The sequence below is a fragment of the Alligator mississippiensis genome, chromosome 4, assembly GCF_030867095.1.
Source record: "Alligator mississippiensis isolate rAllMis1 chromosome 4, rAllMis1, whole genome shotgun sequence".
NCBI lineage: Eukaryota > Metazoa > Chordata > Crocodylia > Alligatoridae > Alligator > Alligator mississippiensis.
Window position 1 is genome coordinate 10,332,126 of NC_081827.1, and position 26,852 is coordinate 10,358,977.

Sequence of the window (26,852 nt, forward strand, 5' to 3'; positions counted from 1 at the left end):
ATCTGGAACTATATAAAAAAAGAGAGAGAAAGAAAGAGAGAGAGAGATCAATTTAAATGTGCCAAATCAATCATTTTAAATAGATTTAACAAGGGTAACAATATAAATACTAAGGAGAAAGACAGGTTACTCAGTAGCATAGTTAAACCTTGGGAAGTTTCCATTATTCTGACAGGACAAAGTGACGAGCTGATGCAAAGCTTATGGTCCCAGCTCAGACGCCTGTAGCATTTATGCAGGTAAACAGCAAAGTCCACCAGCAGCCACTCAAAACCCCAGGTTTCTACACCGACGGATTTGAATGCCCAACGGGGGTTATAGCTTTTATATAGCGAAGACGTTTTTCAAGGCAGCTCATACAGAGAAATCTTTTCACATCTACAGTTTCAAAAAGTCAGCAGTAGTGGTCTTGATCTAGATTTACACAATATTTGCAAGCCAAATACTGTAGCCTTGGGTACGCAGGGGTCAGGTGCAAAGTCCACTGGTTGCAATGGGAATCTTTCCATTCAGTTCATTGAGCTTTGGATTGGGCCCAAGAAACAGGACCGGGACGTTTCCATTGTCCCACTGTAATAAAAGGAACAGAGGAAAAACGAGGGGACAAAGCCTGGATGTGAAATTCAGGGGAAGGCGTTTCCAGAATTCGGATTTCAGCCTCATCGAGTCAATAAACATAAAAGATAAAGCAAGTAAATACCTTGCAAAATAAAGAAAGAACCTCAAGATTTTTTTTTATTTTTTTTACTTACATTAGTGAGGAAAATTGTGTTTTTGGGGGAGGAAGAGGGGGGGAAACCATATCATTATGCTAAGCATGCCTTTTTAATTCCAAGAAAATGAGATGTGGTAATGGACTATAGCCAATCTTGGGAATGGTTACAAGATTATAATTTACTGGAAGAAAACATTTAAAGCGTCTTCTCCAGGCTGGTTTGAAAACAAGCCCAAACTGTGTAAGTGGTGCAATCGCCATTCCTGGAAATTTTAAAAATTAAGTTGGATAGACGCTTGGCTGGGGTAGTTTAGTCAGGTATGATTCTGCCCTGAGCAAGGGGCTGGACTAGGTAACCTCATGACGTCCCTTCCAGCCCTACTTTCCTATGATCCAATTCCACTAGCACCCAGTCATCCTCTCTCTCTCTACATGTGTGGTCCCCCCACCCTGCAGTGCTGCACACCTGGGTGATGCTATTAAAAAAGAAAGTCCCCACCAAGACAGGCCGTGAAGCTGCAGGGCTAGCCAGGCAATGGTGCATGTGCTCCCCAGTGCCTGCCCTACCTCCCCCTAAGGACCCAGAGTTTTGGAAGGAGGGAAATGTTGCTGTGGGAAACTATCCCCCACCACTTGGGAAGGCAAAGACCCACAAGTGAAGAGTTTCCAAGACATGAACAAACCCGTAGAGTCAGCTACAGCCCAATAAAAACGTGTGCGGATGCTCCAGGGTTGCCAATACAATACTCTGCATCACTGATTAAAGCCCCTACTCCCACCATCGCATGAATAAGGGGAAAATCTCAGTAGCTTTCCTTTCAAAAAAAGTAGTCATTACAGGCTGCTGGTAAAAGCTTAAACATGTGAACTGAGACAAGGGGGAAAAAAAACACATAAATAAATTGAAAAAAAAAAACAAAAACACAAACCCTTGCCCTCTATGAATGCCTGAGTCAGAAGTTTCAGGCCGGAGGAGTTTCCAGTTCAGACTGGAGATTCAGAAGAACGATTCTCACCCAAGCCAAAGTCCACACGATGCTTCCTCCTCATCGGGGTCGTTCCCCTCAAGGAGTCTAATTCCATCAGCAGGCGGCAAAAGACACTACTAAAAAATCATCTCTTCCCCTTGCTTGTTCCTCCTACAGCTGCCCCGGCCTCAGCTGCACTTATCTCGAACCCGCAGCATGGTCATCTCTACTGATACAGGCTGTCGGCATAGAACAAGCCAGCACCCACATTGAACTGCTCTACATTTCTTGCCTCGTCAGCTTGTTTTTCTTGATAAACCGCATGGAGCGATGGTGGACAAGCCCTCTCCCTTCCGATCTCCCGACGGGTCCCAGAGGGCACATCTACACTGCCTCCTAGGAGCGCCACTGAGAAGTGTGCTATTGGTACATCATGTAACCAGCATGCAGTGTCAAGCTGGCTACACTGCCTCGTGCCCGGTCTAAGTCGTACAGGCTAGGGACAGACATGACACATAAACCGGTTTAAGTGATCTGGTTTAAACCCATAACAGAACAGATGTTCAGTGCACATAAACCAGCCTGAAAATGGCTGCCAGTTTGAGATAAACCTGGTTGAATGCAGGATCAGACTTAACTGACTTGGCTCAAACCGGTTTATGCAATGTCTGTCCCAGACCTGAGTTGGGAAGACTGGATGGAGCCTGCTCCTCAGAAACATGTTCAGATTTGCCGTAGAGCAGCGGTTCTCAGCTTCTTTAGACTCGAGGCCCCCTTCAATAGACTTAAAGCGCCCCTCGGAAAACGCCAGCTCTTCATTTTCACCTGCGTGTTGACTAAAGAAAAATAAAAGAGCAATTCTTCTGTTACGAAGAACTCAGTAAGACCTCAATAGGTCCAAATGCTTTTGCCACTATGAACTCCTATTTGAAATACCTGGGCTTATCTTGTAAAACATGGTCATACACCAGTGTGTCACACTCTTGAAAAGACCTCAAGACGCCCCGGGGTGCTATGGCACCCTTGTTGAGAATCACTGCTGTAGAAACACTGTAGGTACACCCAGAGTGACACTTGTCCTCCCACTTGGTGATACACCCTTCACCTTTCCAGTTGAAAGTTTTTTTGAATTAAAAAGGCAAGATGGTGAAAACGGGATTGGTGGAAAGAATTGCACACCACTTCAAGCTTCCTGCACACTGTGGATAGACACGGACCACTGTGCCCGGGGCATCTTAAAAAAAAAAAACATGCATCTCCTATTGACTTCAAGAGGACCCGGTTACTCTTACAACCTTAAGGAGGGTGGAAACGCCACCCTAAATTATACAGTATTCAGTCAGTCAATCATGGTCTACCTGAGCCTAGAAGGCCCACTGGGCCTGAATGGATAAGGCAAACTGATGGCTGAAGCAACTGAAAAACAAGGGTGTGGGTGGCTGGACCTGTGGGGCCGTTGCCACCTACAATGCAGTAATCACCCACTGAAACCATCCATGTTTCTCAGCGAGTCCATCTGGAGGTCTAGAGGGGCTCGGTAGACTCAGTACAGCTTGCAGAAGAGCACTTAACATGTTAGAGGAAATTGTGTTAGTTTAGACTAAGCATGAAGGAGATCTGGGTTTGAGCCCTGACTGCCGCTGACTCGCAGTGGGACTCCAGATAGGTTAGTAATCAATATGAGCCTCACACAATTTGGGACAGGTATGCCAGGAAGAATCCTTAGGATACCTCCGAACAGGAGTGTGGCTGCATAAACCAAGTCACCAACCCATGAATGGGTGATGCCTCCACAGAACAATATCAGGCTCTTGCCAATCTTTTGTTTCAACTAAATATCTAGGACAAATACATACAAGTTCCCTTAGGCTTTTCCCTCCCTCTCCTCAGTCCTTGTAGGACATTGCCTTTATTCATAGACTCCTACCTTTCCTGCAGGGCTCCAGAAGGACCAGCTGCACCCATAATCCTACAGCCTCCACTGGTAGAGGAGACCTATTGACCAGAAAAAGGGCCAGTCATCCTGGAAGAGCCTGCTGCTGTTCATCACGTGGCTTCGTGGAGGCCTCGGATGCAGCAATTTCTATGACCTGTGGCATAGGTCCAGCAGCACCATGCTCTCCTGAAGCTGGTTTGGTGGGAACAGGGAGCTATATTCAGAACGAAGAGGAGCTCCAAATGTGTGACAAGAGACGTCAAATCCAAGCCTGTAACACTCAGTCACAACCCCGCAGCCAACAAGTTTCCGCACGACTGAACTAAGCCATTAGCAATGTTGGCTACAAGGCCCTGGGTACAATCAAGTCATTAGTCTTCCCAAGCTGAAGAGCCCAGGGGGAAAACACAGTGAACACACACCCATTTTTTCCTAGCCAACAGCAACCCAGGGTCACAGTTGGCTGCCTTTGGACTCCCTAACCTGGGGAGCGTGAATTTAGAGCTAAGTTGACCAGGAGCAACCTTGAGCAAGGCTCATACACATGGCTCTGGAGCCCCAATATGCTTAACCACTGCCAATACAGCCCAGCCCCAGGGTGCAAGACTTCATCCTAAACAAGAGCCCGTTGGCCAACAGAGGGCAAATGCCATCGCTCAATGATTCACTTGGATGCTAGCCAACAGAATGAGCGGCTCCCAGAATGCAATGCACCTGGTGGATCTAAGGAGTTTGCCCCAGAAAAAGAGAGCAGGGTCCAGCAGAGGATTTATTGTCATAATACAAGCAATGCACGCCCACAGAGACGACCGGCCAGCACACAAGTCTATGTGCCGAGCTGAGATTGGGATCCCCAAGGCAGGATCTGTCACAACCAAACCTGGAGCATGGACTACCAGGTCATTCACAGCCAGCGAGCCTTGTAACTCGTCCCACAAAGACAACAGCTCCTACAATGTACAGTCAGACGTTAGTTATCTAGAATAATTAGCGTTACCGTCATTCTGGAGAATCAATTCTTCCGGATAATCAAACACTGCAGTGTGAAGTGCTGCAAGCCATAACGCTGTACTGCCCCGCGATTTTTTTTTTAAACTAAGAAACAAATGTAGAGGGGTGCATAATGCCTTACACCCTCAAAGCATCGGTAAATAAACAGCACAGAATTTTTCCACCAACAAGCAAAACCCAGCTGTGGGCTGATGCTTTTGTTCATACAAAATGTTGCAGTTAATTGAATGCCCAGATCATAGTCTTCCAGATAATTAACTCCCTATTGCAGGGCTGTCCAGCCTCTGAGCAGTTGGGGCCACATGACCTCTAAGCCAGGTGCCACACACTGCGTGATGGCCCGGTCCCTTTCCTACTCCCACCAAATCCACCCACCATCCCACCACATGGGCCTCCTTGCTGCAATATGTGGAGGTCCCAGTCCCTCCAACCCATGGGATCTCTGACACGCATCCTGCCCCAAAAGTGGGGGCAGGAAGGGGATGCTGGAGGAAGGAAAGAGGAGGCCAGAGACTCCAGCAGCCATAGCAAATGAATGATGGGATGAGCAGTGCCCACATCAGGAGTCGAGGGGCCACAAGTTACTCTCTCATCGATCCTATACAACCGTCATCTAGACAGCCCTCCAATGCATTATCTGGAGCAAAGCAGTAGAGACAGCGGATCCAGCAGCCCCTAACCAAGCACTCTGGCTGCTTGGGGCACTGGAACCTATTGGATGCAAACACCCAAATGTTCAGGCTGAAGAGAGAGGACTGCAGACTGGGACTCATCTTTCCTACCCTCCATACAGCCGTATTGTAGTTCACAGCATGTGCAATCGGTCCTATTTTACGTATACCCTGCATCCCCACCTCCCTATCCCACTGGCTTGGCTTGCACCAGCAACACTCCCTCCAGGGTCTCAACAGTCTGAACTTGATCCTCTAAACTCCTCCGATGACCCCAATTTAGTTGATATATTCTTCAGAAACAAGCTCCCAACTTGGGTCAAAACAGGTCAAAATTCTCCTTGTTTGAAGTTGACAAGAGGATGTACATGAACAAAGCTACAGGATGCAGCTCAGGGCAAACTCAGATATTATATTACAGGAAGATGTTCCTACCTAAGAACATACTTGTAAAGGATTGTTCATGGCAATCTAGTACAATATTTATACCCCAAAGCATCGCCCCGGTGCAAATGGCCCATCATTCAGAAGTGCTATTGCACCCATTAAAAAGCAGCTGTCCTCTTCTGAGAGAAGCCTGTCTCTCTTTTTAGATAAAATGCCAGTTGGAAACCTTTTAAGGATCATTTCTTCCAAATTTCTGTGTGCATTATATATATTTAAGGGCTCTAAACAGAGCCTTTTGCCAACTGGTCTCATTAATATCTAGTGACAATTTTGCTCTAGTATTGACCATTCTGCAAGATTGTATTAAGGGAAAATAACTACTTTGAATGCACTGCATGGACTCAAAAAAAAAAAAAAAATCCTAGGAAAAGGCCCGTTCCAGTCTGGAGAGCTCAATATGGTCTCAATATGAGGAGACTGATCTGGTCCCCGTGAAGTCAACAGCTACTTTTAGAACTGAAAATCCAATATACCAATAAATCTATTAAAAAGCTATTTAAAATAAAGGGAAATACGGGCACAAGAACAAATGGGGGAAGATGGCCCAGGAATAAATATAAAATGGAAATTAGATTAAGGTTTCTCAGTGTCAGGTTCAAGAACAGCCTTCCAATAGGAGTTGTGGGGGCAAAATCCCAAGTGCTTTCAAAGTAGTGTGAGCAGTTCACGAGAAGGATTATACGATATGGTGTTTGGTCCCTGAGCCCAGTCCTCTGCTATGGCAGGCAGATCCTATCCAGTCATGTCACAGCACAGAAAGCTTTTGCCATTAACTTCAAACTAGATTACGGGTCTCTTATGCCCTGCTTCACAGCACAGAACAGGCCGGAGTAAGGGATAAGTATACAGATTAGTGATATTTAGACAGATAATATAACATAGCTAATTAGTCCACCAAACATGTTAACAAAGGAAAGTTCTTCTTTGTTACTGGATAGATGAGATAAATGGGTAGCCTAATTGTACCCGAGTTAAGCTTTTGGTCTTTATTCCACTTCCATCCAAGTGGGCAGGACATAATTACCTACAATGATAAATCTATCCACGCTGGAGCCGGTAGCAAAGTGATATGAAACTGCAGACCATATAAATTCATCTGGGCTTCACTGACTTCAGGATGAGTTCAATGTGCTGCAAATACATTTTCTTTAACTTACAGTTCTCCAGCTAGAACGGGGTGTTTTAGGGTTGAAACAGATATTGCCTTTCAGTGCCTCTGCTACAATACAAAATTTGACGGTGACACAAAGGCCAAGCAAACAGATATCCGTGCCCCTTGTTACATCAAAAACACCCAAAATTTACGGCCATGACACAGATGGTATCAAACTGTGCCACTATTTAGCAGCAGCCATCTATTTGCTTTGGGCAGGACAGCATGGGCAGTCTGGAGCTCACATCTATTTCTGGCCTTAAATTACAGAGGACTATTGCTACCGCAGTTATGCCCCTGCCATTTCACGGTATCTTTTCTTGAACCCTTGATCAGTATTGCAAAGCTAAGATTTTTTTTTTTTTTTTTTTTTACTGACAAGCTACAGGCTTTTTACTGGCTGCCAAACATTTTTAATGACACACACTTTTACTGATACATGTTTTACATAACGTAAATGTAACTCTTCTGCCACATGCCACCTTGCTGCCGGGCCCCAGTTAGAAAGCTTGGGTACAGATTTAAGGGTTTAACATCAACCAAGTAAAAAAACAAAAGAGCTTGGTTGTCAGTAAAAAGTTTGTAACAATAAAATATGTACTTGTGCTGGCAACCCTGCTTGACAGCAGCAATGGTTTTACACTGTGCTGCCCCTGCTTCCCACCCCAACGAACTGGAGCCCTCTACTCATCGCCAGACCCTGATGCCCTTAACTGCATCCTGTACCACCCTGCCCCACCCCCAGCTTTATCCCTACCAGCCCTCCTCCCCCTAGTCTGCCACAGAGCCCCAAAGAAGCCAACCTGTGACCCAGCAGTATTGCAGGCAGCCCGAGATACAGCAGTAGCACATGGCTGAGATAATGCTCACTGGGCTCCCACTCAGACACCGAGTGGCATTGCTCTATTCTGTCTGTGAGAGCTTCAAGAAAGCTGTGGCTGCTTAAGTGTTTTTACTGACAGCTACAGGGTTTTTTTACAGGCTTTACTCACAGGCATTTTTAGCCTGCTTTTTTTTACTGACAGTCAGTAAATTTCCTGAGAGTTGGCAACACTGCCCTTGACATCAGGGAGAGCAGTGTTCCTCCAACTTTTTAGACTCGAGACAACCCTCATTAGACTTAAGGCACTCCTTACTTGACAACGGAAAAATGATACAGCACTTTTCCTGTTGCAAAGAACTAAGAACAATGACAACAAGGCAGAATGTTTTTAACACCACGGATTCCTGGGTGGGTCTTGCAAATCATGACTGCACACCTAACAGGGCTAACGGTGCATGGCATCCCAGGACACTCTTGAAAGGATCTCACAGCACCCTAGAGTGCCATGACACCCTGGTTGAAAATCACCGGTTTATGGTGTAGAAATCATCACCCAATGACAGCTCTCAGGGTCAAGCCCAGGGTGCTAGATCGAGTCCTGAAATAGCAAAGGTGGTTCTTTCATTAACTTCCAGTGAAATAATGAGCTTTATTCTGCACTGCCTTGCACCTGTTTTGTACCCCTAGGATCCAGTGATTGTAAAATGCTGCCATATCCAGGTACTAGTATTTTATATCCACTTTACTCAGGTGTAAGTGTCAACACAAGGCTGGCAATGGAGAAACAAAAAAAGACTTATTAGATAGGCATCCTATTTCCAATCACTTTCTCGGGGCCTTGGCTACTTATTAGTGAAACAGGGCATTTACAAGATTTGGGGCTTGATTCAGCAAAGCACTTCATCACATGCATAGGTCTCAAAACTTCAAAGGCTACAGCATGGCTAAACAGGAGTGGGATTAAGGCAGGCTTAGATTTAAACATGTACTAAAGTGCTCTGCTGAATCGGGACCTTCCTTGATGAAGACACAATTAGTACCCAAACCCCTTGCAATTTAAGCCATTAGAGGAAACAAAGGGATATAAGCAAGGTACAGGGCACGCATTTCAAAGCAGTGGACGGTCACAATTACAGGACTGTTTTAATTCCACTTCTTCCTCGCCTCAGCCATGCAAACAGAGTTAAAATTAACAGCTCGTACTGCTTGACAACTTGAATGCACGCAGCTGCTTATCAATCCAAAACATCTTATTTGGCACCAGCCACAGGGAAAAAAAAAAAACAAACTCAATCATATCCCACCAACAGGCCTGATTAATTAAGTGCCAGGACTCTCAGGAGGGAACATGAAACACTGGTTTTGTGGCCCTAATACAAGGGCCAATTCAGAACTCCTTAAATCAGCCAAACTCCCATTGATCAGGAGAATAAAGTCTGGCTTTATGGAGCTGCATTTCTCTGAGCGGCTTTGCAAGGAAGGCAAGCAGATTAGAATCCAGAAAACATCTGCCATCAGATCCTAATGTTTTTTAGGAAGATTGCATTCTAGTTCTTGGCAGCATCCATTCACTTTAAACTTTCCAACCAATCAGCATGTGGGCCCTGATCCTACACGCTGCTCCACACCGCCTGTAGCTTTCCATCCAAAAATAATTCCACTTGCTGGAAGGGACTACTCATTTACATAAGCGTTTGCAGACCCGAGCCACTGTCGTGCACTGGAATCACAATTACTCACTGCCGTTCCTCAGGACGCTCTGAAGGCAGCCACGGAAGAGCCCTTCTCGGTAAGGGCGAGCAACTGTAGTTTGCAGCGCGCTTGCTGGCACAATCTGCTCAGAATCAATTTGCAACGCACAGTTTAACTCCTAGAGCCCCGCGGGTCATGTACAAGGGGGTGATCCCACCCCCTTTTCCCTAAAGGAAAATGAATCAGGTGCCGTTCGCTTCCACAAACAGTCTCTAAAGATGCAATGGTGAATGTCCAAGTGATGCGAGATCATGCAATATTAATGTGTTATCGTACCCAATATAATCAAGATTGTGGACTCCGTGCAAACAGCTGCTTGACCTACATTTATAACGCGGCGCTCTAAACGCCTTCTCCTTGACTTCAGAGTGAAATTGTTCACTAATTAAAACAATTTCTTCCAAGGAATAATTACATCGGAGGTCTATGTACACTCTTTCCTACACGATCTCCCAGAAAAGCTACTGCCGGTCTCTCTCCATGCTCCACCTCCCTGCCCCCCCCCCCCCCCCCCCCCCCCCCCCCCCCCCCCCCCGTGAACTGAGATGGACTCAGAGGTTCATAGACTTTACACTACAAGGGTCACAAACATCTTGCTCACATTACACAGGCCACATTTCACCTACTGGTCCTAATGCAGGGAATTACTCTTTCCTAGTAAGACAACAAACACTACAAAGTCTAATAACTTGTGGCTAAACCAGAACTCCACTGCCATTAACAGACGTAATAGTGCGAGCAAGGATTATGTGTGTAAAACTGCAAGATCTGGGTACTTGGCTTATTTCTGAGTAGCATCGCCTAGCCTGTTATGATTCTGCCATCAGATGTCACTTCAGTTTTCTTTTCTTGTTCCTGTTTATTTAGCTTTGTTTAAAAAAAAGGAATAAAAATAAAACCTAGAATAGTTATAAATACACGGCTTCCAAATAGCCCTCACGGCGGTATTTTGGGATCTGAGGTTTGTCAAAGCCTGCTCTTACTAGAACTGTTTTCATAATTTCTAAATGCCAGCACCGTTTTTGTTTGCATTGCTGTCTTCCCCTGCAGGGCTGGCAACCCAAACCTCTGTGTCACTGAGCTGGGAACGCAGGAGACGCAGAAAATAAAAGCCAGTCGAAAGCTTCTCCAGGGGAAAGGGAAACGGACAAGTCTATTTCCAATGTCCAAGATGCACAAAGTGGAAAGACTAAACATGCTGTTTTAAGCAGGAAAACGTCCGGGAGATTGCAAACGCTAACGATATATAGCAGGTTCCCACAACCCGAAGGGATACCACAGTAGTCCATAGCGGCTGGACAGCACAATGCAGTAACACAATTAACACAACATTTGCCAGCAGCCTTCCTACTATAAGCCACAGCATTCAGGGCTGTATTAACGAGATATTTTTAAGTCGTGTGGATCAAGTTTACCTGGTGCAGATGGCTTCTCCGACACCCCCTGAGCATCCCCCCTGTACTCCACCTATAACAGGACTTGTCAGATCACCTTCCAGACCCGTCACCTAGTCCATGGCACTCCCAAATCCTCCTTCTCCAGGACATCAAGGGTCTTCACCTTCCAAAACCTCCTGCTCCAACAGCAATGCCAGCCTCAACACCCCACCCATCTGCTTTTCTCCCTAACATACATCACCAGCCTATCTACCTTGGATACACTTCCTAGTGTGCCTGGGCCTCTCCTTAAGACCCCTTGCTGCTGTGACAAAAGTAATGGAGTGGCAGTCATTGAGAAAAACAAAACAAGGCAAACCAAAAAAACCCTATCACACTACTAACCCTCACTGAGTAATCACCTGGTCTCACTGATATCACTCTGTCTTTCTTCTTTATCTTCCCTGCTGTATTGTTTCTTCTTTGTTGCATCCTGTCTATTGTTAGCTTATCAACCCCTCCAGGGAAGGGTCATGATTTCTTTCTTCTTCGAGGCATTCCCAACACATCTCAATAGAAAGAAATATAATAAAAAGGACTTTTGACCATCTAGGTATAGTGGCCCCATTACCACTATAGCTGAAAGGGACAGATGGCAATTATGATTGGGGGCTGGACACAATGATCTTCCGAGGTCCCTTCCAGCCCTAGTGTGTAGCATCTATGAATGATTGGGATCCTGATCTTTAAAAGAAGATATTAATGGTGTAAGCGGCAGAAGATAGAGTGCTCGGGGTTTGAAGGTCATCACAGAAGAAGAGGACGGGGTGCCTGCCTCCTATAAGGAACAGCTTAGTATTAGCCTGATGGTGAAATGAGCTCTTGTTCATGAAAGCTTATGCATCTGCAATTCTGGTAGTCTATAAGGTGCAACTCTGCCCTGCACCATATAGACTAGCAGCATGGTACCGTATCCAGGGCTTCATGGAACTAGCCCAGGACAGCATAGGTCAGGGGACATTTCTCCTTCATTTCCAATGCCTCCTCTTTTCCTCACCGCTTCAAGAAAAGCATTAGATGATGCCTCTGAAAAATAGGTGTGTCCACAGAAGAATCCTCCCCGTTTACATTTTTCTGTCGAGTTAGTGACAAAGTCACAATTCACTACACGCTGTTGAAATACTTGAAAGTTTAGTGTCCTTTCAGCAGCTAGCAGCACTGGCTTATTACTCCACCGAACTCATCAGAGACTCAATTATGTCTGATTAGATAATAATGGGTTGTCAGGACTTTTTCATATCCACAGACATCATTCTATTTTCATTTAAAGAAAAAAAATCTCTCCCTTTTTGGAGGTGGTAACTCAGAATGTTGCCAACAAAGGCTCGTTAAGTGACAGGAAATAATACTGGCCTATCCCACTGGAGTTTTACATACTATTTATAGCACTAGTGCTTTTAAAGGACTTCAATGGTCAACCAACTGGTCCAACAAAGAGCTGCTTATGGCTGTGGCCTGCAGGACCATCTATGCGCCGAGTACAGATGTCTGCATCTGCATTACGCTGCACTACTGGTGTCTGCCACAAAGTTAAGATATCTGCTAATCATTTATTACTCCACTCTTAATAAGGGAGTGTGACCATAACTGGTTTCTTCATCCTGCATCTTGCCCCAGGTTCCAGGACCAAATGTTCTCTTAAAAAATAACACCCCCAAAGGATCCTTTCCTCCTCCTTTACCACCCACTGATCCTCGGATCAGTGCTCCACTTTGTTCCAATGCCTGCTCTCATTGCATCTCCCCCCCATCCCACCTGATCCTGGAAGTTATGAGTGCTAATCTCTTCTTTGCCTAAAAGGGATGAGATTGATTAGGGCAGGGACTCCTCCCTCTGTTCTGGGCATCCCACCACTATACAAAAGGGATCTTCCAGCTGCAACCAAAGTGCATGAGCTCTGGAGAGCAGAAAAACCTGGCTGCTGCAGCTCCCCTCGCCTAATGCAGGGGTTGCAGCTGTTCAGATCAGGGCAAGCGGGGGCTAGATGGAGATCCCTAGTGCCTGTCTCCCAAGGAGCCCCCCCAGCTGCTTGATCCCGGCTTCCCTGACTGCCTTGGCTCTGCCCGGGGAAGCCTACTGGATTCAGGCTCTGCTTTGCCCCAGCTTGGTTGGCAGCACTCCCTGCCAGAGCCACGGGGTTGGCATCTCAGCCCTGCCTCTCACACCCCCGCTCCTTTTTGGGCAGGGATGCTGGTGCTTTGGGCAGAGACCCCCGGGGGCTCACAGCAACACCGGCCAGCGCCCGCTCCACGTGCTCTCCCGCAACCCCCCGGCTCGGGGCAGCGCTCGCCGCACGCCCGGAGCCCGGCAGTGCGAGGACACGCGTTTGAGGCTGCTTTTGCAGGGGGTTAAGATCCTCTGAAGCCGTGGTGCACACCCATGCACACACCCGCTCCTCAAGCAAACCTCCGGCGGCTGCAGCGGCACCTGCCTGCCCCCACGGGGGACACACATGCACACACAGACGCACCTACACGGGCAGAGGCACACATACACACACACAGATAGGCGCTCACGCACGTGTGTGCACACACCCCCCGCACAGCCGCAGGCGCCCCCTGGCGGCCGGCGCTGCCCGCGGGAGCCCCGCGCAAGCCCCGCAGCATCCCCACCGCGGGCCGGCACGGCACGGCACGGCACGGGACCCCTCCCCACGGCTCACACCCCTCATGCCCGAGGGGGTTAAAAGCCACCGCGACCCGCCCTGGTGCAGCCGGCGGCCCCGACGGGGCGAGCGCATGAACACACACACACCCCCCAGATAACACACGCGCGCACACGGGCCCCAAACCACGCCCCGCAAATAACACGCGCGCGCGCACCCCAAACCACACATACACCCTCCCAAATCACACGCGCCTCATCTAACACAGCCCCCAAATCACACACACACACACGCACCCCATGTAACGCACACACCCCAAAAGACATACACCCACCCCCATATTACACACACATATATATATCACACGCGCGCACCCCAAACCACACATACACCCTCCCAAATCACACGCGCCTCATCTAACACAGCCCCCAAATCACACACACACACACGCACCCCATGTAACGCACACACCCCAAAAGACATACACCCACCCCCATATTACACACACATATATATATCACACGCGCGCACCCCAAACCACACATACACCCTCCCAAATCACACGCGCCTCATCTAACACACCCCCCAAAATCACACACACACGCACCCCATGTAACACACCCGCGCAATCGCGCGCACTAAAATACACACCCCAAATCACACGCACCCCCCCCACACCGGATCACACGAGCACACACACACATGCACGCCCGCATCCAACAACTCCGCGGAGCCGCACCAGCCGGCTGGACGCGAAAGGAGGTCACATGAGCCCGGCCGAGACTAGCCCCGAAATAACAGGATACGGCCGCGAGCCGCGGATCGGGGGGAGCGGGGTGCGGCGGGGAGGGGTGCGGCGAGCAGCGGCGCGGGGGAGGGCGCGGGCAGACGGGAGAAGCCCGTCGCCCGGTGGCTGGCTCCCTGCGGCCGGGGCGGGACGGGGCGGCCGGGAGCAGCCCGAGGGGCGGCGGCGCACGGGCAGCCCCGCGCACTTCGCACAAGTCCCGCGGCACCGAGGCGGCGCACGCCCCGCGCGGCTCCGGCTGCAGCTCGGACCGGGCTGGAGGCTCCTTGTGCCTTTTAATTTCCTTTCCCTCCTTCCCTCCCTCCTTGCCCTGCTCCCCGCAGCCCGGCCCCGCGTCTTACCGGGCGCGGGAAGGGCACTGCCCTGCGGCTCCGCGGCGAGCAGGCGACCAGTTTGTCGCTCCCTCTCCCTCTCTCTCTCTCGCTACAGCCTCATTCCAACATGGCATCCTCCCATTGCGCATGCCTGCCACTCTTTTTTAAGCTGATTTTTTTTCGCAGCCAACTCCTTCAATGACCTTTTTTTCCAGCAGTTGCAACATCTTTTTGGGTGGGTTTTTTTTTTTTTCTTTCTTTCTTTCTTTTTTCGGAGCCAATTACAGCGGGTTGCGAGCCCTCCCCCTGCACCCTTTGCACACCCCCTCCCCTGTGCAAAGAAGTTTGCAAGGGCAACAGACAGAGATAAATAAGTGCACGGGAGCGGGGAGGATCCGCCCGCCGCGCCCCGCGATTGATCGCTGCGCGGCTCAAATTGACGCGCACTGAAACTGACTTGCCCCGGGCCCCCCCCGTGCGTGCACACACGTTACTTCGCTTGCACTTGGGAGTGGCGCCTTTTTTTTTAATTTAATTATTTCACTAGGGATCAGAAGGTGCGGGCAGGCCAGGGAGCTGCAGCCCCAAACGGGGAGCGGACACATTTTGCACCCCGGGCTTGCATGGGGGCACGCGCGGATCTGGGGTGGGAAGGCAGAGGACCCAGCCCCGAGCAAACACGGAGACTTTTCCCCAGCCATGTGCCCTGCTCCGTGCGGCTGGAGACGCCTCCAGGGTGTCGGCTCCCGAGACGCAGCCCAAATCTGATCCACGTGGGGGGCGATGAAGAAGGGAGCCTTGCACCTCGCTCCATCACCGCCCATCTGCCTTGCTCAACCGAGAAAGGAAGGCAAAAGCCTGCCTTGAGCTGACCGCATCCTAGGCTGGGCGGAGGCAGGGGCATGGGTAAGAGATCTCCAAATCCAAGCCCGTGAGCAGCAGGGAGGACACCTTAAGATCCGCCTGGGAGGGAGGGGGGTTGCTACACGGATCTGCACACTGAGCAAGGGAAGAAACTCCTTCCAGGGAAGGCGCTTGCCGTGCGGGCAGGTACAGCCAGCAGTCATCACACGGAACAAAACAGGGCTTCGCCCTAAATTACACCGTGCTGTAAGCAAGACAATGCCGCGCGATGATCTCTCTAGCTCCAGCAAAGGAGCCTGTTACTACCCCCACTCACCAGGCGACTACGCCCTGCGTGTGTTTTCCTCTCCCCCTTTTAAATTTAGATCTGATTTTCTATTCCGCTTCACAGATCCACCACATTGCAAAGGGACCCGAGTGCCTTCTCATTCCGGGAGAGATCAGACCTCCACATCTTGGACGCTACTTTTGGCTTCGTGTCCACTCCCACTTCAATTCGGATACGCTGCACTTTTATTCTGCAGCAGGATCACTGATGTGATGTACATCCCCAGAGGATATGTTTCTAACCCGGACTTTTTCTCTTTTTTTTTTTTTTTTAAAGGTACTGAATCTTTTCATCATCTTGAATTTGCTTCCAACAGTATTTCATGGCAACATTATTATACCCTGAGGTTTCCAGGCAAAAGGGGACTTGTTTGCTCAAAAGACAGATACTTGATTCACACTTTTGTATTTTTAATCATGAAAAACAAATTGTAAAGGATCAAAAGTTGTGATCTGGGGGAGTTAGATTAATACACACACACACACATTTCATGTATCCAGATTTCTGACATCCGCCGAATCCATCCTCATCCCATTTCTGCACATGTTCATGAATAATAATGGAAAAAGAATGATCTAATCCAAGTATTGGAAAACAGGAGTTGGAAAATAAGTGGCCAAAATTTTTCAAATGTCAACATTTTGGCAATATTTCAAATATTTTAACTGTACCTGGATTCCATGATGTTCTCTGTCTCCTGGTTTCAATACCTTATACAAGTGGGGGCAGTGCTGGAATTATGGGAATTCAGATTTCTACTTTTTCCCCAAAAGATTAAACAAATAATGACATTTCCTTCCTTTGTTTGCCCAGCACCACTGCAGACCATTACAGTTTCCCTATCTGACATGCATTGTGTCATTAGGATATCAATACACCTGGTAAATTCAGGAGATAAACGGTAATCCAAATGAGGAAGATGTCAATGGTTTGTACCTTCAATGTCCTAGATATTCCCACATTTTCTCTCCCTCAGTATATGGATTATTGTGTGTTTTCTTTTCTGCACTGTCTTGGCTTGTTTTCAGGTGTCTTTTGTGTCTTCGGTTCCCTTGCTCTCCCTCTTGACTCTTGCTCTTTAGTACATCTTGTCTTGCTGTCCTGTATCATCAGCTGTTTTATTGACTATACCTTAAGAATTGAGACTGTGCTGAGCCCTTCACTTATAGGAATAAAAGAAAGCTTTTCTTCTCCCAAGGAGTTTAGGACCTAACCTAAACTCCTAAATATATTACCTCTTCAGGAGGTTTTTCCTGGTCTGTAGCAATGAACACAAGACTATGAAAAATAGGACACCTCCCCAACGTTTCTGGGTGGCCACTGCAAGCTAAAGATTAGACATTGGCAAAGTGGTTCAACCTTGTAATCAGGCCTGATCCTAAGGTTATTGAGTAAAATGGCTGATCCCAAGCCTACTGAATCAAAAGTTCATTTCAATAGACGGTGATTCTTAACCTTTTTAGATTCAAAATGCCCCTCAAGTCACCCCTTGGAAAATGCCAACTCTTAGTTTTTTCACTTGTTTTTGACTACAGAAAAATAAGAGCATTTTCTTTTCCTGTTACAAAGAACTCAGAAAGACCACAACAGGTCAGGGTTTATTTATTGCTATGGATTCCTATTTGACATCTCTGGGTTTATCTTGTGAAACATGTTTGCACACCTAACGTTGTGGAGCACCCTACAGCACCCTTGAAAGGATCTCAGCTCACCCCAGTGGGCTGCAATTGAGAATCACTGCCATAGCCCTTGGGTCTTGCCTGCAGCAGACAACAGGACAACACAAACTGGCTTAGTGAACATATGTTGCAGGAGATATTTGAAGTATTTCACAGTAGTATTCTAATTTAAAGAGGTAGCTAACTTGAGAAATGTTATCTACTCGTTTTATAGCATTTTCATTAAAATGGGGTTTGAACCCGTGGTTCAACAAAGAAAATAGATTAAAGGCTGCTATTTGTAAGGAAGGGAGAACTACCATTTCTATACAGGAAGATAGTGGGGCCAAATACAGTTTTCCTACATTATAGTTTTGCTGAAAAAAAATGCAGCTAAAGACTCCCAAGTGGGGACTGACTATGTAAGGGCTTATCTTTTTTTTAAATATTTATATGAAAATAATATGTACAAAGGGTGGGATTTTCCAGAGGTACAAATAGGAGTTGGGTCCCTGACTTCTACTGGTAGCTATCTGCTCTTTGTGCTCAGAATAACCTGCCTCAGATAATATCTATATCCGTTCATAATCAATGTGCCATCGTGGTGCCTGCACTTCAGCAAACTAGTAATGCCCAAGTCATTTGAAACTGGCAATGCTCATGGGCTTACACAAACAAGCATTTCTCACCCATGCCAGCTTTCCATACTCTTATTTTCAATAGTTTCATTTTTGTGCAAGAAGGTGAAAGGGAAAAAAATGCCTTTTAAATATATATCATTATATATGCACCGTCATATGGTGTATATGTGAAATATATACACCTGATACATAGAGTGAGAGAGATTGAGAGAGAGTTATTACTCATATAATTCCCAGCAAAAGCTAGGGGTTGGCTATTATGTGCAGCCTAGAGCAAGGCTGAGCCCTAAACAACAGTTGTTAGAGGATACTGTACTGTGTTAGATGATTTCTCCGTACTTCCCCATCTTACACAATCTTAGAAATGAGTCCCAATGTGGGGTGGGACTAACACACCACGCGGCCTGGCTTTCCCCTGCGACTCTATTCCAGGCTTCACCAAATACCATCTTTGGAGAGAAGAATCTCTGGTGCATCTGTTTCTTCAGCAATATGGGGGTAGCCATTACAGGGCAATTTATTTTGCAAAGTTTTGAGACAACATTCAGGCACCCAGGCATGACACAAGCGCAGCTGGGTTGCGAATAGGGTCTAGAGCACTACCTGATGGCTGATTTTTTATGTCATTAATCTCTGCTCAGAGAGAGCTATGAAGAAAACTCACTCTAAGCTCCGTCACTTAGGAGCTATTTGCCTTCCTTCCACACAGGAAAATAAGTGTCACAGGGGAGACCAACCATCGGGTATTATGTGGATGCACAGATGCATCCATACATGGCTCTGATTAACCTGGTACATAATTAGTCCTGCTGAAATTCAGTGGAACTACTCATGAGCTGAAGAATCAGAATGATTTTAAATGCATTTCTGAACTGGGGCCTGCAGTGGTACATAATAATGGGCACATCTACATGCATGCTTTCATGCGCATTAGCCTATTTTAATGTGCATTAAAGCATCACATTAAAAAATGGTGTTTTTTACTTAATGCACATTAAGCATCGCTTACAAAGCGTTCGCTTTAATGTGCACGAAGCCCAGCTAATGCGCATTTTCCTAATACCTTACAATGGGGGGTGCCTATACACAAGCAGCAAGGCTGCTCCGAGACACTGGAATTCCAGCACATCGGAGCAGACTCCAGCAGCCTCCTGCATCCCGTGTTTCAGCATCCCCATGCTTTAAAATGGTGGCAGGGGTGCTTGAACTAAAGCTTGTCAAATGAGCTTTAGTTCAAGTACTTCCACCGCTATTTTTAAGCACAAGCACATTGATACACAAGATGCGACGGCGCTTTAATTAGAGAGGCTTTCGGAGCTGCTGTAATTAAAGTGCCATCCCCCACAGCACCACCACCCCTGGAGCATGTGTAAAAGTGCCAAATTTAATGCGTATTAACTAAAGCATATTAATGCACACGTAGATGCACCCAATATGAGAACATAAACAGAAGCAGATTCTCTAGCTGCTGTAAATGATGGGATGCGTGTGGGATAGATGTACCTCTGAGCAAGAACTAGAGGGTCAGGAGCCAAATAAATGCCTGGAGTGACACATTATCCTAACTCAGCAGGATGTAGACGTCAGTCCAACTTATACCTACCTCACTAGGCAGCTCCAAACGGCAAAGCTGCATCTCCACTGCCACAATTAACGCTCCCCACAACAAAATCATCAGCAACCGTGGATCAGACACAGCTCTCCCAGAACATGGAATATGTCATCCGTGCTCCAAGTGCTAGGCGGGGGAAATAAAAAAATTAACTATGCACCAGTATGAATGAGCACAGAAAAAAGAAAAAGGACAGAGACACAAGAACACAGGTAGGAGAGCAGTTTTCACATGGTGGGGGGGAATCACCCTCGTTCTAACCTCATAATTCTTGTGCTCAAAGGAGATCCACGCAACAGCCTTATAAGAGGAGCTTGAGAACAGGGATGTAGTTGAAGTCATGTTGGTCTAAGGACGTGGGCAGACAAGGTCCTTGTCTGAGCTTGAACACAGAAATCCATTAGCTTATTGGATGTTAAATATCAGGGACTTCGCATAGACAATGACTTCATGATCCATTACCATCTACCCGATGCTGGCTAACCTCTTCCATTCATAGGTGGCAGCAACCTTCCTGGACAATCTTGACCTTTCTTTATTAGATTTTCACTGCACCTCTCCTGTCTGTTGGCTGCCTGATACTTTCTCCTATATCCTATTCTTGTTTATACGTGGAGTTTTACACAAGCTTCTGTCGCACGTGCGACTTCGCTGCATTTGCTTCCCTCCCAGTGGCCTAAGGAAGAGTACTGCGATACCCAAAAGTTTGTCCGCATCTATCCCAGTTAGGATAGAGCTAGTTAGGATGCAGTCGATTCAATAAAAGGTGTCACCCACACAGATCCTTGCCTCTTGCATGTTTCCTGGACCATCACAGCAATAACATCGCCACACTTCAAACCCCCCAGGGCTGAGTAACTTATTCAGATTTGTATTCACAGAGAGCAAACGCAAGAAGTGGAAGCCAACGGGCAGGAGAAGAAAAACTAGCTAACAGGAGCATGAGAGATCGCAGAAGTGACTCCTCAGATCATCCGCTCCCATCAACCCAAGTCAGTTGCTCCCTGCAGTTTATTTCCTCATGTTTCGAGAGATAAGGCCGACCCGCCCACCCACGCTGTATCTCAGACTTTCCTGATAGTTGCTTTTCCTGCTGCAGCAAAACCACCCTGCCCCACCCCGCGTTAGGACCAGCTCCTCCATCGACTTCAGTGAAATCACTCTGGACTTCACTAGAATAAAGGAGTGTAAGTTGGCCTGTGATTACAAGATACACTCGTTGGAGTCCATGAGTCTTAGTTTATTCACATGTGAAGCTATGTCTCCCTTTGCAAACTGGAAATAAAATGGGATCTGCTCGGAAAGGTAAGTCCCTGCTGCTCAGTTTGCAGAGATATATTCCAACTGCAGGGACGAATCAGCTCCTGATTTAATGCCAAATCGGCACAAATGACAGGACATTGCTATTATACCCCCTTCTGCTCAATGTCCCTGGTACTTGTAACTTAGCTGACATCACTTGGACCTGATCCTTCAGGGGGGCAAACCTCTGATTTACACCTAGAGAAGACTAGCCATTGATTTCTGTGTTACACTCTATTCATCTTTTTTTTTTAATTATGATTATTATTCAAATGTAACCAGGACCACAGAGTTAACAATGGGATGGGAAAAGACTAGTTTCACGGCGCCATCTACTGGACAGCTGCAATCTAAACCTTTACGGCGGTCTCAGATAAGTTATCTGAGATAACTCCACTGGGGAGTCAAATGTTTGTCCGGCTTTGTCCAGATTCCAGGTCTCTCTGAAGATAGTGGTATCACGCGTGATCTGAAGACGTTGCAGATAAAACAAAGCAAACAAAGAAAAATCCCCAATAACATTCAAAACCAATGTCCCAGACGGCGGCAGAGTTCACCAGTGCTTGCAGCATGGGCTAGGATTCAGGTGATCTGGGTACTACTCTCAGCTGTGCGACGGATGGGGTGGGTGACCTGGGTGGTTTCCTCTCTTCCTCATGCCTCTGTTTCCCCATGGAGATAACAGCGCTAGATTTTGTAAAGCACTTTGAGAGCTACTGGTTAAAAGCTCTAGACGAAGATCTAGGGATAGGATACTGATAGTGATGTTTCCAATATTCAAAGCAGCCAAACCTTTACTCAAGAACCGATCATCTGTTGAGATCCATGTATCAAATTTCCCTGTGTGCCCTATTGCCCCTTCCCTTGTGGAAAGAGGGCCCAGCCCTCATGGTAGCTGTGTCCACAACATGCACTCAGGGAGAAGATGGGCAGCATATGGTTCAAGGATAATGGGCATTGTTACCTGCCAAGATTCCCCTTTCTGTACAGTAACAAGCTATATTATATTTCTGTGTATTCTTCACATCTTTAAAGCACAGGACTCAGGTCTATCAGTTAAAGACAGCTTCTCAAACCAAAAAGCCCCCAACATTGCTATACTTCTTTGCTTTAGTCCATGGCACTCTCTAGAAGTCACTGAAGGCACCACGAGGAATCAGCGCTTGTTCACCGGGAGATGTTAATTAACTGCAGAGTCCAACAAACACATTTTGGAATGGCCCAAGTTCCAACGTTTCTCCCTCGTTTACCAAGGATTATTCAGAGACATCTGATGCTTGCATGAGCTCTACTTAATTCAGCTAAACATACCTGGGACTGCAGGTACTCATCAGCTTGGAAAATCAGGATGCTCTCTTATCTGCCGAACTATGGAATTAGGTCTTATGGAAAGTTGGTTTGCAAAAATATTGGGAAAGAGGCAGCACCTTATAGGCTAAGTAAATCAGAGATGTATAGCATATTGGTCATTATATTCCATCTGCAGCTCCAGATTCCCTGAAAATCCTGGTCTAGGATCCAAACCACAGCTCTTCTTTCCCAGCAATAAATGAAAAGCAGCATGCATTTAAAATAAATCATGATGCTGAGACTCACTATGAAGACTCCTATTTAGGAGCCTTATTGAGCAAGTCCACGCTATAGAGGAAATTCATTCCCATGCAGAAGACTCAATAAGCCCATTTTGCAGCATTAATTACTGTCCTCCCCTTTATATTTTTTTAAATTATTTATAGGCTTCTCTTTGGCGCTCTTTACTCAACTGGCAAAGCACCAGTCCTGCCTCTTCTTCTGGATTCTGATTAATTTATCCTCACCATATGCCTATTAGGCAGGGAAATATTATCCCTGTTTTATACTAGGGAGACTGAGGCACAGAGAGATTAGTATATGACTTGGCTGAGGCCACACAGGAAATCTATGGCAGAAGCAGGAAACAAACCACTCATTCTCTTTAAATACAGGGCTTCAGGGCTTGAAGGCAGTAGGCCATAGTGGCCAGGGCACTGTACCGTGCTCTAAGAAACCTTCATTTTTTTTCCTTCTCTGTAATGTTGAATAAGTCACTTCTCCATCTCCATTTCCCTTCCCCCTTAATCTGTTTTTTCTATAAAGTATGCTTTTCAGAGCAAGAACCGTTCCAGTATACGTTGTATACAACAGGGCTGTACCACTTGGGGGAGCTGTAGGTACTCCTCTAATATAAATCATAATAGCCATCCTGTCATCTTGAATCCCACCAGGCTACTGACTGAATTGCAAAAAGCTCTGAATGCATAGAACCCAGCGTAAAAAATCCAGGTCAGATGTCTCTGGGAACAAGCTCCAAAAATGTGGTCCGGAGGCAAAAATATAACCCCCAACCTCAATTTAATGAGAACCCACTAAACTAATTCTTTACCTACCTGCTTGCTCCTAGGCTTGCTACACAGATAACCCTTCCCGCAAAGAATATTCAACCTAGCGCCAACACCATCTGCAAATAACAGGAATATTTCTGTGGCATTCTGGATATACAGCATGTGTGCGCACATAATATAACATAACATAACATAAAACATACATGTGTGTCTATACACACATACAATATATAAATATATAGTACACACTGTATGTGTTATAATCATACATATCATCATTATCATCATTAGATACATCGCCTTGTATAAACATATGTCATATTTATATATAGTGTATGCTATATATAAATATGTAATGTGTAATGCATATATAAGTATAGCGTATATATTTATAACATAACATATTGAATCAGCATAAAGATAAAAAAAAACAGTTGAAGGACTCTGTCCACGTTTGACTGTGAAAGCATGTGGGCTGCTTTTATTGTTTTAATGGCTCCTGCTGTATTAAGCAGAAAGATTTAAAAATGAAATGCTGCTAATTGCACATAAAGGCTTTGGTTGCCACAATACTGTAAATGTACATTGTATTCCACTTAATCTCTATCTGCCCTTAAAAGCATAATTGATTTTTATTTTAATTTGAGGAGACTGACATTTGTATTGCTTCAGTGCCAGGTTGCTAAGCACATTTCATAAGAATGCTTATGAGTTACCAGCAGATGAGTCTACAATATGCCATTAAAGGTAATAGGTAACATATTTAAGGCCATAATGAGCTCCGAACTGACAAACTACCTCAGTCCAGGGATCAGAAGGGAGGGTATGTATAAATATTTTCCTTATTAGGATTCTGCCTGGCTAGAAAAGCCTTTAGGTTAATAAATAAAGTAGGAGTTTCTTGAGAAAGCTTTGGGAAAAATAGAGCCCGTTTCTCCGTCTTTTCTGATTGATTTGATCTGACAAGTGGACATGTTCTGTGCAGCATCCAGAATGAATTAGCTTGTTTTAAAGATGTTGTACCAGCCTGGTTAAAGCAGAAAGAAATACCTGGTATTCTCCCAGGTCCTTTTGTAACAAAAAATCTTTTTCAATATGATGAGATGTTATATGATGGCAGAGAGCAGCAGAGCTCAAGTTGATTTGAGCTGGGGCCTGCTTCCAACAACAAAATTCCCTCATAACCCCGACCCTGTGTGATGACTTGAAATCGATACCAAGCTGGCGAGAGCTCATGACTCTGCTGAAAGGGTTTTGTGACCTCATTTGGGCTCCTGACCCTTTGTTTGAGCAACATCAGCCTTGTGGATCAAGCACTGGACTGAGACTTTGGAGACATGAGCTTTGCCACTGGCCCCAGGAGATGACCTTGGGCACGTCACTTCACTTTACCACTTCATGCCTCAGTTTTCCTGTCTGTAAAGTTGGGATAATGGTACTGGCCAGCTGTATAAAATGCTTACGATCTACTGCTGGAGAGGAAGGCAGCACAGTGTCTTTCAGGAATTTATGGAGACCAATTGCATGTCTACGTCAGAGCAACAGCATGCTTTGGCCAGGAGGTTCCCAAGCATGCCCTGACCACCCACTCCCATAGCCATGCTCTGGGCATGGAAGTACACCAGGGAGCCCAGTCAGAGGCCTGCCTTTGTGGCTACTCTCCAGACCTTCACCTCCAATGTGGTTAAGAGGGAACCACTGGAAAAAACCCCAAACTGGCCTCATGGGAGTATCCCTAAGTTTGGAGCACGCATATAGAAACAGTGAGAAGGGCATGCTTAAGAGGTTTGGCCTGAGGCCACTCCATGGTCAACCTCAGTTTGCTCTCAACTGCCTGGGAGATGAAAGCCTTGGGAGGAATCCAGCTGAGACATATCACTGGCATGGTATGGAAAAGGGCGAAAAACCCTGGCCTTGTCCGCTTTTGGTCAATGGCTAAATCTGCATTGTCGTCAGTAAGAAGAGGAAAAGACGGATTTTTTTTGTGAGGGAGCTTGGAGGTAGATGATGCAAGTGATGCCATGTAGCCTTTAACCCAGCGTTTCCCTCCTAAAAGGCCCACTCTTGATCCAAGTGACTGTTTCGATCCAAACTAAATCCTGCATTCCCCATTCACCCTCTCCACACCTGCAACTCTGTCAGGCTCCGACAGCCTTGTCTGCAATACTGACAGTGCAGAATTATTTAAACCATAATCCAGCCCTAAAAATATATCTCTGCTAAATGCACCACCCGAGTTACTGATTACCACTCATTTTAATTTTCCCATTGATTTCCCAACAGAATGTGAATCAGCAAAGTATTTTAAGTGCTTCGTCGGAGGCTACAAGGACATATTTTGAGCTGGAGCTTTGACAGCTACTCAACATCCAGCGCGTTTTCCTGGCTCTCTTGACGATTCCAGAATAAAGCCGTTGGTCCATCATTTTCCCTCCATCGTCTGCTCTCACGGTTTGAAAGTCAAGCTAGACATGTCTAATTTAAGCCAAAAAAAAAGCAACTGGATATAGACAAAGAGGGAAGGAACAGCTCCTCAATAGCTTGTTTCATCCATTTATGCTATGAAGGGTGAGAAAAAGGAAGCCATCCTATCCCCATCCCGCAGATGGCGAATGGCGGCTTGGAGAAATTCAAAATTTGTAACAGGACTAAAGTATTATACTCGTAGCTAATGCCTCCAGCTCCATCCTCAGTCAGTTGTTTGGGGTCCTTACCTTTCACCTGCCGCTCGCATCTTTGATTCAGTTTCCCAACTCTCACTAAACTTGTCTAAGCTACATCTGAGTACATTGGAGGCCCCACTGGGCTGAGGCTTCCATCACAGCAATAAGATTTGGTCAGATAAAAAGCATCTGGTGTATTTTACATTCAGATACTGGCTCATAAATCATGCATAAAACTGCAGCTACTACATCTGCCACCAAGTAACAGCCAAAAAAAAATTACAAATTAAGGCTAAAAAATTCTAGTGAGCACCATGCATTGCTGCAAACGGAGGGGGAAAAGTCATCCCAAGAGATGAAAAGACACCAGTCCTACTCTGGCCACCTTGAAACAAAGCCTACAAGTGGTTACAAGGCTAAACTTCACCCTTGTGCACCAGAATAGCACACATCCGAGCTCCCGCTTAAGTCTCACTGACATTTTCTTAATATTCCTTAAATGGGGATTCAGTTGTGTGTTGACTTGGTGCCCTTCAGCGATATAAATTTTACTCTGAAGACAATGCTCAACCTCCCGAAAACGATCCTTCCCCTGATGTGCTTGGGTAATCAGGGGAGCAGCATCACCATCACCAGCTGAGACCATGCCCATCAAAATGAAGGTAGAAGTTGCTACCTCAGATCTATTGCTTTAGGCTCACTTCAGATTCAGACAAAAGTATCAGTTAAATATGAGCTTCTTGACTGGGGGTGGTCTACACAAAAAAATGATCGTGCTTTGAGCAGAG

The 26,852-nt window shown here is 46.3% G+C and overlaps 1 protein-coding gene across 1 annotated transcript in view; it reads right to left on the reverse strand.

Annotated features, from left to right (window-relative positions):
- SFMBT2 (Scm like with four mbt domains 2) overlaps window positions 1–14,952 on the reverse strand; it is a 166,391-nt gene extending 151,439 nt beyond the window's left edge. Inside the window, exon 1 of the mRNA XM_059725755.1 lies at window positions 14,664–14,952. The gene's annotated coding sequence lies outside the window, so the exon portion shown is untranslated. The remainder of the gene's footprint in view (window positions 1–14,663) is intronic.
- Between the last annotated feature and the right edge of the window lie 11,900 nt (window positions 14,953–26,852).